At 40.5% G+C, this 15,826-nt stretch overlaps 1 long non-coding RNA gene across 2 annotated transcripts in view; it reads left to right on the top strand.

The window, feature by feature from the left end:
* Positions 1-15,826, top strand: part of LOC309639450 — a 56,271-nt gene that overhangs the window by 14,070 nt on the left and 26,375 nt on the right. For both annotated transcript variants that reach the window (XR_014251656.1, XR_014251657.1), the window contains exon 2: positions 12,345-12,522. This is a non-coding gene — a long non-coding RNA (uncharacterized lncRNA). The remainder of the gene's footprint in view (positions 1-12,344; positions 12,523-15,826) is intronic.

Genomic DNA, 15,826 nt, shown 5'->3' with positions numbered 1-15,826 from the left:
CTACCTCTGGGACTCGGCAACACTCCACAGGAAATACTGAATAGAGAGGAATGAACCACAGACACAGACTTGTCTTTCTCCACCAGAGTGTGGCTTGGAAGGGGGTGGGAAACACAGTTAAGGAGGACAAATATCTGGACCCAGCTGACATATACAATTTAAGAGAAACTCTAAATCAGGGGCCGTAGGAATGTGCATCTGACCTGGTTTATCCTGAAAGGTTGGGACTTGCCCTCTAGATGTGCGTAGGGCCTAAACTGTACCCAGAGCTATATGCATGGAAGCAGACGGACTCTGGCTCCACTGGGCACCAACAAACCTGTTGGCTGATGGCCCTTGTTTTCTTCTGTCACACTAAACTCTGTGAACATTTTAACAGAAACTTTCCACGAGCTAGTCCCCTGTTTCTCTCTGTTTTTAGGCCCAGGCAAATGTTTATCACCAAGATTAAACCAAATCACTCTCTTAACCCTTGAAAAATGGGATCTGTGAAAGCAGACAGTAGGAGATTTTTACCTGCCAAGTCATTCCTGGAAGGTTATGGGAGAAACCAAAATATTTTAGGCCCATAATCTAGCTTGGCCCTTGGGCATGTCAACACTGTCTTAGTCTTTACAGGCTGTTATAACAAGTACCATAGACTGGGTAGCTTATAAACAATAGAAATTTATGTCTCATAGTTCTGGAAGCTGGGAAGTCCAAGTTCAAGGCACCAGCATGGTCAGATGAGGGTCCTCTTCCTAGTTCACAGTTGACACATTTTTGTTCTGTCCTCAAGTGGTGGAAAGGGCTAAGGCTCTCTCTGGAGCCTCTTTTATAAGACACTAATCCCATTCATAAGGGTTCTACCCTCATGACTTAAGCACCTTCCAAAGGTCTCACCTCCTGATATTATCACTTTTGGAGGGGTCAAGATTTCAACATGAATTTTGGGGGGACACAAACATTCAGACCATAACACTGTCCTAACTGTGATACATCTTATGTTTGCAGTATGCATGAAATAATTTGACACATGTAGTTTTTTAAAAAAATAAATTTATTTATTTATTTACTTTTGGCTCCATTGGGTCTTTTTGTTGCTGCGTGCGGGCTTTCTCTAGAATGTGGCGAGTGGGGGCTACTCTTCGTTGTGGTTCATGGGATTCTCATTGCGGTGGCTTCTCTTGTTGTGGAGCACGGGCTCTAGGTGCGTGGGCTTCAGTAGCTGTGGTGCACGGGCTTAGTTGCTCCACATGTGGGATCTTCCCAGACCAGGGTTCTAACCGGTGTACCCTGCACTGGCAGGTGGATTCTTAACCACTGTGCCACGAGGGAAATCTGACACATGTAGTTTTAATAGCACATTATTATCTCTAAATGCAGTACTCATCTGCCCTGCCTTTTGGATGACACATATTCTGTATTTATCTGGCCAACCCAGAAGTAGAAACAGAAATGTATTTAATATAACAAAAATGCCAGATTTCGTGCTTCCGTTATTTTTTTTATACTTTATTTATTTATTTATTTATATTTTTGGCTGCATCAGGTCTTCATTGTGGCACGTGGGATCTTTTTTTTGTTGCAGTGGGCAGGCTCTTTGTTGTGGTCGTGAACTTCTCTCTAGTTGCGAAGCATGGGCTCCAGAGCACGTGGGCTCTGTAGTTTGTGGCTTGCACGGGCTCAGTAGTTGTGGCGTCTGGGCTTAGTTGCCCCATGGCATGTGGGGTCTTAGTTCCCTGACCAGGGATCAAACCTACGTCCCCTGCATTGGAAGGCAGATTCTTTACCACTGGACCACGAGGGAAGTCCCTCACTCTTCCATTATTATATCATATGGTGTGAAATTACTTGATAGTCAAGCTATTCTACTGCAACAGGGCAGTTGAAGGAGGGGCTGATGTACTTTCCATCTCTTTTTTCTTGCCCAGGAATACAATAAATATCCCACAGATTTCTTTTGTAAAAAAGCTGGCTATAGGCAGGAAGTAGGAAGTAGTAAGAATTGATAAATAGGATTTTGTATAGGCCCAAAATGTTAGACGCAGGAACCAGTGGAAATTCTGGAATTTCAGAGGTGCCAGCAAAACCTTCCACCCCTCAAAATAACTTCCTTGCTACCCTGCTAATACTTGATATTCTACTAATGGTGATTTGTTTCTTTGGACATATCTTTAAACTCAAGCAACCATTTATAAATTAGGATAAATTAGTTTATCAGATTTTTCCCAAGATTATATATTTTGATTAGCTTGACGGTGTTAAAAAGTGTGACAATGGCAGGTACCTGGGATTAGAGAGGAAATGGTGCAATCCATAGAGGGAAAGAGAACAGGAAGAAAGGGCCCTAAAAGAAGAAGCACTTACTTTCCAGTTTCACCAGGTTTAGCCCTTCCCAGCATTGGGGGATGTACCACGGGGGTTCAAGCATAGTGTCAGCAAGACTCCTTGTATTATACGTAGGGGCTCAAGGGTAACTTGTGTGATTCAGAATAAAAACAATATAGGGGTACAGAGAAGACAAACCCTCTTCTTTGTATTGAAGGTTGGGGCAGAGAGTTGGGGGACTTTTGTGTTGCCAGCAGGACACGTGATACTAAAAACACCAAAACCCAAAACCAAACCAACATTTTCTAGATTCTACATTTCTTGTTACAGAAATCTCTGAAGAAATGAGTCTTCCCACTGTGGAACAGAAAGAAATGAGAAAGATACCTGCCAAAGACTAATATGGAAGCAAAGTGTTGACATTAGCAATCCATGCACCTACCATCAAGAGCCAATGAAGGCAGAGATTCATCAGTCCCTTCTTGCTGCCAAACCTGACCCTCATCTTTTAGTGGAAACCCCTTAGGACTCTGGTTACACTTAGTGATGGATGGTCCAATTGGTACTTAGTGCTCAGGAGTTCAACCTTATACTCCTTCCTGCTTCTTAAGGAAGAGGAATGCCAATCTAATTGGTCAGATTTCAGGAAGCTGATAGGGCCACATTTGCTGTGCCATAAAAGGTCAGTACAAGGTGGATGGGCCTCACCCTGCCTTTTAGGAATTTAGTAAGATTTGGCATTTGCATACGGGCACTGGCAAAAGTGGAACTAAATGGGAGGCTATTTTAGTTGGAGGCTTGACCAATTTAGGGAAAAGAATGGACCACCTGGCCTAGCCTCTTACTAGAGTTTTTTTGTATTGTGATTTGGAGCCCAAACTGAGGAAGTGATAACTTGTTACTTTGCAGGACATTTCCTTCTGTTCCTTCCTATATCCTATTCCTTGGGAACCTCCTGGGAAGAGTGGCTTGGTTCATGTTGTTCCCACATTTTATAAAGGTTTTCCATCTCTCTCCAAGGATAATCTTGTGTTGTCATCTGAGGTTCAGCTCCGATTCCTCCTCCTATAATATGACAATTTCAGTCCTTGGCAATTTTTCCTTCCTCTGATCTTTTCTAGCACCCGGACTCTCTACTGCCTACTTTATCATTCACATGCTGCCTTGCTGTTTGCTATACTTTCCTGTGCCTTAAGTGTATTTTAAACTGCCAACAGAAGTACAGATATCTCAGTGGCACGTGGCCTGGGGAGCAGAAAGCAGACAGTAGCTATCTGTTATATATAAGCTTTTATGTTGATCTTTGATTATTTAACATGCTTAGATCTTGTCTTCCTGACCTTTGAGGTTATCTTCTAGTTTGGCATTCACTACAGCACGTAGAGAGGAGACGGTCAGTAAATGGTCACTGACACTGACTTATCCTAACATTTTCCTGTACCTGTGACCGTCAGTGGAGTAGGCTGGATTTGAGGAAAGTTTTGGGGATTCCAGCACTGCAGTTTTATAACCGGAAGAGAAATCTTTCCATGGCAGAGGGGCACTTGGTGTGTGTTGAACACAGAAGTGACATAAGCCCTTTGAGACTCTAATAGCTTGGCATCTTGGGTGTGGGCTCCATAATAGCCTGTAACTGTCAGTGTCAGTTAATTCTGTTAGTATCACATAAAATATTCTCTTGGAAGGTGATTCTTAACATTGTATATTATCAAGGTATTTTGTGGCTTCCTTCTCTCTCCTCACCTAACTAGCTCACACTTCACTAACATTTCTAATAATGATCTCTTTTAAGGTATCCTTATAATGCCAGCACACTCCAACAGGCTTGACCATGTAATTTGCTTTGGCCAATTACATATTTGGAAATATGAGCAAAGATCACTTTGTCTGGAAGCTTTAGGAGTCCTCATGTGCTTTACCATGATCTCTTCTCCCTTGACCTGACATTGGAAATATTTTGAGACTTTCATCAGTCCGGGTTGAAAACAACATGGAGTTGCCCTACAGTGGGCATGTTGCATGACTGAGAAATAAACTGGGTAGATTGCATGTCTATGCTGCCCTTTCCTTGAATCTGGGCTGGCTTGTGATTTACTTTGACTGTTAGATTGTGGTGGAAGTGACATTGTATGAGCTCCAGAGTCTAGGCCACAAGATGCTTTCACTCTCTTGGGACCCAACTGCAATGTAAAGAAGCTTGGGTTAGACCAGCAGTCCCCAGCCTTTTTGGCACCAGGGACCAGTTTCGTGGAAGACAATTTTTCCATGGACCGGGGCGGGGGATGGGGGTCGCGACGGGGCGGGGATGGTTAAGGCGGTAATGTGAGTGATGGGGAGCGAAAGGGAGTGGCAGATGAAGCTTCACTCATTCCCCCACCACTCACCTCCTGCTGTGTGGCCCGGTACTGGTCTGCAGGCCCAGGAGTTGGGGACCCGTGGGTTAGACCACTGGAAGATGAGAGACCTTACAGAGAAGTTCTGCCTTCTAGCTGTTTCTACCAAGGTGAAGCCTTGTTAGCCTGCAGCTCCCAATGACCCAGCAGATGGGTGCCTATGAGTGAGCACAGAACTGCCCAACCAAACACAGCATCGTGAGAAACAAGAGATTGTTGTGGTTTTAAGCCATTAAGATTTGGGGTGACTTGTATGAAGCAATAAATAACTAAAACAGAGATCCTTGTTGTGGTAAGCAGCTAAGATTTTGGGGTCACTTATTGTTAACCTCAGCATAACTTGGCCTATATTGATTAATAAAGCTAACAATGTGGTTTAAAATGTTTTAAATTACTTTTTTGATATTTCATACCTAATTTACTTTATTATTATTATTATTTTAAATTGAAATATAGTTGATTTACAGTGTTGTGTTAGTTTCTGGTGTACAGCAAACTGATTCGGATATATCCGAATCAGCTTGAATATACTTCCCTATCTTATACAGTAGGACTTTGTTGTTTATGTATTTTATTTATTTATTTATTTATTTTTTCACCCTAAATATTTTATTTTATTTCTTTTCTTCTTTTTTGTAATGTATTCTTTTTAACATCTTTATTGGAGTATAATTGCTTTACAGTGGTGTGTTAGCTTCTGCTGCATAAAAAAATGAATCAGCTATACATATACATATATCTGCATATCTCCTCCCTCTTGTGTCTCCCTCCCACCTTCCCTATCCCACCCCTCTAGGTGGACACAAAGCACCCTGATCTCCCTGTGCTATGTAGCTGCTTCCCACTAGCTATCTATTTTACATTTGGTAGTGTATATATGTCCACGCCACTCTCTCACTTTGTCCCAGCTTACCCCTCCCCCTCCCCGTGTGCTCAAGTCCATTCTTTATGTCTGCGTCTTTATTCCTGTCCTGCCCCTAGGTTCTTCAGAACCATTTTTTTTCTTTTCTTTTTTTTTAGATTCCATATATATGTGTTAGAATACGGTATTTGTTTCTCTCTTTCTGACTTACTTTACTCTGTATGACAGTCTCTAGATCCATGTACCTCACTACAAATAACTCAATTTCGTTTCTTTTTATCGTTGAGTAATATTCCATTGTGTATATGTGCCACATCTTCTTTGTCCATTCATCTGTTGATGGACACTTAGGTTGCTTCTATATCCTGGCTATTGTAGATAGAGCTGCAATGAACATTGTGCTACATGACTATTTTTGAATTATGGTTTTCTCAGGGTATATGCCTAGTAGTGGGATCGCTGGGTTGTATGGTAGTTCTATTTTTAGTTTTTTGAGGAACCTCCATACTGTTCTCCATAGTGGCTGTATCAATTTACATTCCCACCAACAGTGCAAGAGTGTTCCCTTTTCTCCACACCTTCTCCAGCATTTATTGTTTGTAGATTTTTTGATGATGGCCATTCTGACCAGTGTGAGGTGATACCTCATTGTAGTTTTGAGTTACATTTCTCTAATGATTAGTGATGTTGAGCATCCTTTCATGTGTTTGTTGGCAATCTGTATATCTTCTTTGGAGAAATGTCTATTTAGGTCTTCTGCCCATTTTTGGATTGGGTTGTTTGTTTTTTTGATATTGAGCTGTATGAGCTGCTTGTAAATTTTGGACATTAATCTTTGTCAGTTGCTTTGTTTGCAAATATTTTCTCCGATTCTGAGGGTTGTCTTTTCATCTTGTTTATGGTTTCCTTGGCTGTGCAATAGCTTTTAAGTTTGATTAGGTCCCATTTGTTTATTTTTGTTTTTATTTCCATTTCTCTAGGTGGTGGATCAAAAAGGATCTTGCTGTGATTTATGTCATGGAGTGCTCTGCCTATGTTTTCCTCTAAGAGTTTGATAGTGTCTGGCCTGACATTTAGGGCTTTAATCCATTTTGAGCTTATTTTTGTGTATGGTGTTAGGGAGTGCTCTAATTTCATACTTTTACATGTACCTGTCCAGTTTTCCCAGCACCACTTATTGAAGAGGCTGTCTTTTCTCTACTGTATATGCTTGCCTCCTTTATCAAAGACAAGGTGACCATATGTGCATGGGTTTATCTCTGAGCTTTCTATCCTGTTCCATTGATCTATGTTTCTGTTTTTGTGCCAGTACCATACTGTCTTGATTACTGTAGCTCTGTAGTATCGTCTGAAGTCAGGGAGCCTGATTCCTCCAGCTCCGTTTTCCTTTCTCAAGATTGCTTTGGCTATTCGGGGTCTTTTGTGTTTCCATACAAATTGTGAAAGTTTTTGTTCTAGTTCTGTGAAAAATGCCATTGGTAGTTTGATAGGGATTGCATTGAATCTGTAGGTTGCTTTGGGTAGTATAGTCATTTCACAATATTGATTCTTCCAATCCAAGAACATGGTATATCTCTCCATCTGTTTGTATCATCTTTAATTTCTTTCATCACTGAATTATAGTTTTCTGCATACAGGTCTTTTGTCTCCTTAGGTAGGTTTATTCCTAGGTATTTTATTCTTTTTGTTGCAATGGTAAATGGGAGTGTTTCCTTAATTTCTCTTTCAGATTTTTCATCATTAGTGTATAAGAATGCAAGAGATTTCTGTGCATTAATTTTGTATCCTGCTACTTTACCAAATTCATTGATTAGCTCTAGTAGTTTTCTGGTAGCATGTTTAGGATTCTCTATGTATAGTATCATGTCATCTGCAAACAGTGACAGTTTTACTTCTTCTTTTCCAATTTGGATTCCTTTTATTTCTTTTTCCTCTCTGATTGCTGTGGTTAAAACTTCCAAAACTATGTTGAATAATAGTGGTGAGAGTGGGCAACCTTGTCTTGTTCCTGATCTTAGTGGAAATGATTTCAGTTTTTCACCATTGAGAGCGATGTTGGCTGTGGGTTTGTCATATATGGCCTTTATTATGTTAAGTTCCCTCTATGCTACATTCTGGAGGCTTTTTATCATAAATAAGTGTTGAATTTTGTCGAAAGCTTTTTCTGCATCTATTGAGATGATCATATGGTTTTTCTCCTTCAATTTGTTAATATGGTGTATCACATTGATTGATTTGCATATATTGAAGAATCCTTTCATCCCTGGGATAAACTCCACTTGATCATGGTGTATGATCCTTTTAATGTGCTGTTGGATTCTGTTTGCTAGTATTTTGTTGAGGATTTTTGCATCTATGTTCATCAGTGATATTGGCCTGTAGTTTTCTTTTTTTGTGGCATCTTTGTCTGGTTTTGGTATCAGGGTGACAGTGGCCTCGTAGAATGAGTTTGGGAGTGTTCCTCCCTCTGTTATATTTTGGAAGAGTTTGAGAAGGATAGGTGTTAGTTCTTCTCTAAATGTTTGGTAGAAATTGCCAGTGAAGCCATCTGGTCTTGGGCTTTTGTTTGTGGAAGATTTTTAATCACAGTCTCAATTTCAGTGTTTGTGATTGGTCTGTTTATATTTTCTATTTCTTCTTGGTTCTGTCTCCGAAGGTTGTGTTTTTCTAAGAATTTGTCCATTTCTTCCAAGTTGTCCATTTTATTGGCATAGAGTTGCTTGTAGTAATTTATCATGATCTGTTGTATTTCTGCAGTGTCAGTTGTTACTTCTCCTTTTTCATTTCTAATTCTATTGATTTGAGTCTTCTCCCTTTTTTCTTGATGAGTCTGGCTAATGGTGTATCAATTTTGTTTATCTTCTCAAAGAACCAGCTTTTAGTTTTATTGATCTTTGCTATCATTTCATTCATTTCTTTTTCATTTAGTTCTGATCTGATCTTTATGATTTCTTTCCTTCAGCTAACTTTGGGGTTCTTTGTTCTTCTTTCTCTAACTGCTTTAGGTGTAAGGTTAGGTTGTTTATTTGAGATGTTTCTTGTTTCTTGAGGTAGGACTGTACTGCAATAAAATTTCCTCTTAGAACTGCTTTTGCTGCATCCCATAGGTTTTGGGTCATCGTGTTTTCTTTGTCATTTGTCTCTAGGTTTGATTTCCTCAGTGATCTCTTGGTTATTTAGTAACGTATTGTTTAACCTCCATGTGTTTGTATTTTTTACAGATTTTTCCTGTAGTTGATATCTAGTCTCAAAGCGCTGTGGTAGGAAAAGATACTTAATACGATTTCAATGTTGTTAAATTTACCAAGGCTTGATTTGTGACCCAAGATATGATCTATCCTGGAGAATGTTCCATGAGCACTTGAGAAGAAAGTGTAATCTGCTGTTTTTGGATGGAATGTCCTCTAAATATCAATTAAGTCCATCTTGTTTAATGCATCATTTAAAGCTTGTGTTTCCTTATTTATTTTCATTTTGGATGGTTTCTCCATTGGTGAAAGTGGGATGTTAAAGTCCCCTACTATTATTGTGTTACTGTCGATTTCCCCTTTTATGGCCGTTAGCAATGGCCTTATGTATTGATGTGCTCCTATGTTGGGTGCATAAATATTTACAATTGTTATATCTTCTTCTTGTATTGATCCCTTGATCATTATGTAGTGTCCTTCTTTGTCTCTTGTAATAGTCTTTATTTTATAGTCTATATTGTCTGATGTGAGAATTGCTACTCCAGCTTTCTTCTGATTTCCATTTGCATTGCATATCTTTTTCCATCCCCTCACTTTCAGACTGTATGTGTCCCTAGGTCTGAAGTGAGTCTGTTGTAGACAGCATATGTATGGGTCTTGTTTTTGTATCCATTCAGCCAGTCTATGTGTTTTGGTTGGAGCATTTAATGCATTTACATTTAAGGTAGTTATTGATATGTATGTTCCTATTACCATTTTCTTAATTGTTTTGGGTTTGTTATTGTAAGTCTTTTCCTTGTCTTGTGTTTCCTGCCTAGAGAAGTTCCTTTAGCATTTGTTGTAAAGCTGGTTTGGTGGTGCTGAATTCTCTTAGCTTTTGCTTGTCTATAAAGGTTTTAATTTATCCCTTGAATCTGAATGAGATCCTTTATAGTAATCTTGGTTGTACATTTTTCCCTTTCATCATGTTAAATATGTCTTGCCACTCCCTTCTGGCTTGCAGAGTTTCTGCTGAAAAATCAGCTTTAACCTTATGGGGATTCCCTTGTATGTTATTTGTTGCTTTTCCCTTGCTGCTTTTAATATTTTTTCTTTGTATTTAATTTTTGATAGTTTGATTAATATGTGTCTTGGCGTGTTTCTCCTTGGATTTATCCTGTATGGGACTCTGTGCACTTCTTGGACTTGATTGACTATTTCCTTTACCATGTTAGGGAAGTTTTCGACTATAATCTCTTCAAATATTTTCTCAGTCCCTTTCTTTTTCTCTTCTTCTTCTGGGACCCCTATAATTCGAATGTTTGTGTGTTTAATGTTGTCCCAGTGGTCTCTGAGATTGTCCTCAATTCTGTTCATTCTTTTTTCTTTATTTTGCTCTGTGATAATTATTTCCACTATTTTATGTTCCAGCTCACTTATCCGTCTTCTGCCTCAGTTATTCTGCTATTGATTTCTTCTAGAGAATTTTAAATTTCATTTATTGTGTTGTTCATCATTGTTTGTTTGCTCTTTAGTTCTTCTATGTCCTTGTTAATCATTCCTTGTATTTTCTCCATTCTATTTCCAACATTTTGGATCATCTTTACTATCATTACTCTGAATTCTTTTTCAAGTAGACTGCCTATTTCCTCTCCATTTGTTTGGTCTGGTTGGTTTTTGCCTTGCTCATTCATCTGCTATGTGTTTCTCTGTCTTCTCATTTTGCTTTAGCTACTGTGTTTGGGCTTTTTTTTTTCACAGGCTGCAGATTCGTAGTTCCCATTATTTTTGGTGTCTGCCCTCAGTGGCTAAGGTTGGTTCACTAGGTTGTGTAGGCTTCCTGGTGGAGGGGACTGGTACCTGTGTTCTGGTGGATGAGGCTGGATCTTGTCTTTTTGGTGGGCAGGACCGCATCTGGTGGTGTGTTTGGGGTGTCTGTGACCCTATTATGATTTTAGGCAACCTCTCTGCTAATTGGTGGTGTTGTGTTCCTGTCTTGCTAGTTTTTTTGCATAGGGTGTCCAGCACTGTAGCCTGCTGGTCGTTGAGTGGAGCTGGGTCTTAGCGTTGAGATGGAGATCTCTAGGAGGGTTTTCGCTGTTTGATAATGCATGGAGCTGGGAGGTCTCTGGTGGACCAATGTCTTGGACTTCGCTCTCCCACCTCAGAGGCACAGGCCTGACACCCGGCCAGAGTACCATACCCTGTCAGCCACACGGCTCAGAAGAAAATAGAGAAAAAAAGAAAGAACGAATGAAAAAAATAAAATAAAATAAAGTTATTAGAATAAAAAGTAAAAAAATTATTAAAAATAATAAAATTATAAAGTAATAAAAAAAAGAAAGAAAGAAATAAGATAGCAACCAAACCAAAAAACAAATCCACCAAAGTTAACAAGTGGTAAAAACTATACTAAAAAACAAAGAACAAAAAAACAGTCAGGGGGCTTCCCTGGTGGCGCAGTGGTTGAGAATCTGCCTGCCAATGCAGGGGACACGGGTTTGAGCCCTGGTCTGGGAAGATCCCACATGCCACGGAGCAACTGGGCCCGTGAGCCACAATTACTGAGCCTGCGCGTCTGGAGCCTGTGCTCCGCAACAAGAGAGGCCGCGATGGTGAGAGGCCCGCGCACCGTGATGAAGAGTGGTCCCCACTTGCCGCAACTAGAGAAAGCCCTCGCACAGAAACAAAGACTCAACACAGTCATAAATAAAAAAAAAAAAAAAAAAAAAAAAAAACACACACAGTCAGAACTGTAGGACAAATGGCAAAAGCAAAGCTATACAGACAAAGTCACACAAAGAAGCATACACATACACACCACAAAAAGAGAAAAAGGAAAAAAAAATTAAAAAAAAGGAAGAGAGCAACCAAGTCAATAAACAAATCTACCAATGATAATAAGCTCTAAATGCTAAACTAAGGTAAATATAAATCCAGAAACAAATTAGATGCAGAAAGCAAACCCTAAGTCTACAGTTGCTCCCAAAGTCCACTGCCGCAATTTTGGGATGATCCTTTGTCTATTCAGGTATTCCAGAGATGCAGGGTACATGAAGTCGATTGTGGAGATTTAATCTGCTGCTTGTGAGGCTGCTGGGAGAAATTTCCCTTTCTCTTCTTTGTTCGCATAGCTCCTGTGGTTCAGCTTTGGATTTGGCCCTGCCTCTGCATGTAGGTCGCTTGAGGGTGTCTGTTCCCACCCAGACAGGACAGGGTTAAAGGAGTGGCTTATTTGGGGGTTCTGGCTCACTCAGGTCAGGGGAAGGGAGGGGTACAGAATGCGGGGCGAGCCTGTGGTTCCAGAGGCCGGTGTGACGTTGCACCAGCCTGAGGTGCACCGTGTGTTCTCCCGGGGAAGTTGTCCCTGGATCATGGGACCCTGGCAGTGGCTGGCTGCAGGGGCCCCCGGGGGGTAGGGCAGGTGTGGATAGTGACCTGTGGTTGCACACAGGCTTATTAGTGGCTGCAGCAGCAGCCTTAGCGTTTCATGCCCGTCTCTGTGGTCCGTGCTGATAGCTGCAGCTCGCGCCCATCTCTGGAACTCATTTAGACGGTGCTCTGAATCCCTTCTCCTCAGTCACCCCGAAACAATGGTCTCTTGTCTCTTAGGCAGTTCCAGACTTTTTCCCGGACTCCCTCGTGGCTAGCGGTGGCACACTAGCCCCCTTCAGCCTGTGTTCATGCAGCCAACCCCAGTCCTCTCCCTGGGATCTGACCTCCGAAGCCAGAGCCTCAGCTCCCATTGCCCACCCATCCTGGCTGGTGAGCAGACAAGGCTCTTAGGCTGGTGAGTGCTGGTCGGCACTGATTCTCTGTGCAGGACTCTCTCCACTTTGCCCTCTGCACCCCTGTTGCTGTGCTCTCCTCCGTGGCTCTGAAGCTTGCCCCCCGCCACCCCCGTCTCTGCCAGTGAAGGGGCTTCCTAGTCTGTGGAAGCTTTTCCTCCTTCACAGCTCCCTCCCTGAGGTGCATGTCCCGTCCCTATTCTTTTGTCTCTGCTTTTCCTTTTTTCTTTTGCCCTACCCAGGTACATGGGGGAGTTTCTTGCCTTTTGGGAAGTCTGAGGTCTTCTGCCAGCGTTCAGTAGGTGTTCTGTAGGAGTTGTTCCACATTTAGATGTATTTGTGGGGAGGAAAGTGATCTCCACATCTTACTCCTCTGCCATCTTGAAGGTCTCTCTGTGGGTTTTCTTTATCTTTGATTTCTTGGTCTCCATTGCCCCTTGTTATGTGAGAGTAGTGGTTCACAACAAACAAAAACCCTGCTGCTTAATGATTCTGTTTTTAAACATTATGAATCATTTTGCAAGGAAATTTCTGACTTCTCAGCATGTTAGAGCTGCCCAGCAGGTTTTACCCTTTAACTGGAGGAGGGAGAGGGAGCCCCGAATTTCAAACCCAGTCCATCAACCCCTTTTTGCTGAAATTCTTGCCCCATTTTGAGAGAAAGATAATGTGAGTAATGTCCTTTCCTGCAATTTGAAAAAACAGACAAGCATGGCTTACAGGGAAATCCTTGGTGATTGAAAATGTCATCAGAAACAGGCTCCTGATGTTCACATTCAATGACTCTCGGTGTCATTTCCAAGTGTTCTGATGAGTTTCAGTTGAGCACTGCACTTTACAGAGTTGGCTCAAGCCCACAACAGTGTGTGTGTGTGTGTGTGTGTGTGTGTTGGTGATGGAGGAGCCAGAGGCAGGCAGGTGTCATTTAGTCACCTGCATTTGAAGCTGAGACAAGCCCCAGATAGGACTGGCAGATTTGCTTCTGGTGCCATTACCAGTGACTGCCTCCAAATCACCTCAGGCTGCGTCTGCATAGTGCGAGAACGATGTGCTGATGAGGAAACAATATCAGCTAGGACGGTCATCTGAGTCATAGAGACAAACAGTCACAACAGCAGGAAAAATTCCAACCAAAAACACAGTGGCTGGACCAAATTCAATTGTGGGAAAAAAAAGAAATACAGTAAAAATACTGTTTTTACTTCTATTTTTTATTTTTAAGAAAAAAATCCCCATTCCTTTATTAAACACAGTTATGCCTACTTCTTCATGCCTAAATAAGTATAGGTTAGTTAGGTTAGATTTTCCTGTTCTAGAACTTCATATGAGCTGACTCATATAATAGTGTTTTGTGTCTGGTTTCTTTTACTAGAATAATGATTTTGAGGTTCATCCATGTTATGTGTGTCAATAGTTCATTTCTTTTCATTGCTGAGTGGTATTCTATTGAAGATATATACTACAATTTCTTTTTTTTAAAACTTAATTTTATTTATTTATTTATACAGCAGGTTCCTATTAGTTATCCATTTTATACATAGTAATGTATACACGTCAATCCCAATCTCCCAATTCATCACAGCACCCGCCCCCCCTCCCCACCACTTTCCCCCCTTGGTGTCCATAAGTTTGTTCTCTACATCTGTGTCTCGATTTCTGCTCTGCAAACTGGTTCATCTGTACCATTTTCTAGGTTCCACATATGTGCATTAATATACGATATTTGTTTTTCTCTTTCTGACTTACTTCACTCTGTATGACAGTCTCTAGATCCATCCACGTCTCTACAAATGACCCAGTTTTATTCCTTTTTATGGCTGAGTAATATTCCATTGTATATATATACCACATCTTCTTTATCCATTCATCTGTCGATGGACATTTAGGTTGCTTCCATGACCTGCCTATTGTAAATAGTGCTGCAATGAACATTGGGGTGCATGTGTCTTTTTGAATTATGTTTTTCTCTGGGTTTATGCCCAGTAGTGGGATTGCTGGGTCATATGGTAGTTCTATTTTTAGTTTTTTAAGGAACCTCCATACTGTTCTCCATAGTGGCTGTATCAATTTACATTCCCACCAACAGTGCAAGAGGGTTCCCTTTTCTCCACACCCTCTCCAGCATTGGTTGTTTGTAGATTTTCTGATGATGCCCATTCTAACTGGTGTGAGGTGATACCTTATTGTAGTTTTGATTTGTATTTCTCTAATAATTAGTGATGTTGAACAGCTTTTCATGTGCTTCTTGGCCATCTGTATCTCTTCTTTGGAGAAATGTCTATTTAGGTCTTCTGCCCATTTTTGGATTAGGTTGTTTGTTTTTTTAACATTGAGCTGCATGAGCTGTTTATATATTTTGGAGATTAATCCTTTGTCCGTTGATTCATTTGCAAATATTTTCTCCCATTCTGAGGGCTGTCTTTTCGTCTTGTTTGAAGATTCCTTTGCTGTGCAAAAACTTTTAAGTTTCATTAGGTCCCACTTGTTTATTTTTGTTTTTATTTCCATTACTCTAGGAGGTGTATCAAAAAAGATGTTGCTGTAATTTATGTCAAAGAGTGTTCTTCCTATGTTTTCCTCTAAGTGTTTTATAGTGTCCGGTCTTAAATTTAGGTCTCTAATCCATTTTGAGTTTATTTTTGTGTGTGGTGTTAGGGAGTGTTCTAATTTCATTCTTTTAGATGTAGCTGTCTATTTGTCCCAGCACCACTTATTGAAGAGGCTGTCTTTTCTCCATTGTATATCTTTGCCTCCTTTGTCATAGATTAGTTGACCATAGGTGTGTGGGTTTATCTCTGGGCTTTGTATCCTGTTCCATTGATCTATATTTCTGTTTTTGTGCCAGTACCATATGGTCTTGATTACTGTAACTTTGTAGTATAGTCTGAAGATAGGGAGTCTGATTTCTCCAACTCCATTTTTTTCCCTTAAGACGACTTTGGCTCTTCTGGGTCCTTTGTGTCTCCATACAAATTTTAAGATTTTTTCTTGTAGTTCTGTAAAAATGCCATTGGTAATTTGATAGGGATTGCATTGAATCTGTAGATTGCTTTAGGTAGTATAGTCATTTTCACAATATTGATTCTTCCAATCCAAGAACATGGTATATCTCTCCATCTGTTGGTATCATCTTTAATTTTTTCATCAGTGTCTTATAGTTTTCTGCATACAGGTCTTTTTTCTCCTTAGGTAGGTTTATTCCTAGTTATCTTATTCTTTTTGTTGCAATGGTAAACGCTTCCTTAATTTCTCTTTCAGATTTTCCATCATTAGTGTATAGGAATGCAAGAGATTTCTGTGCATTAG

Source organism: Balaenoptera physalus, assembly GCF_965194825.1.
Source record: "Balaenoptera physalus genome assembly, chromosome: 12".
NCBI classification, from domain to species: Eukaryota; Metazoa; Chordata; class Mammalia; order Artiodactyla; family Balaenopteridae; genus Balaenoptera; species Balaenoptera physalus.
Note: the sequence above shows the minus strand (reverse complement) of the source record. Positions and strands in the feature narration are given on the sequence as shown.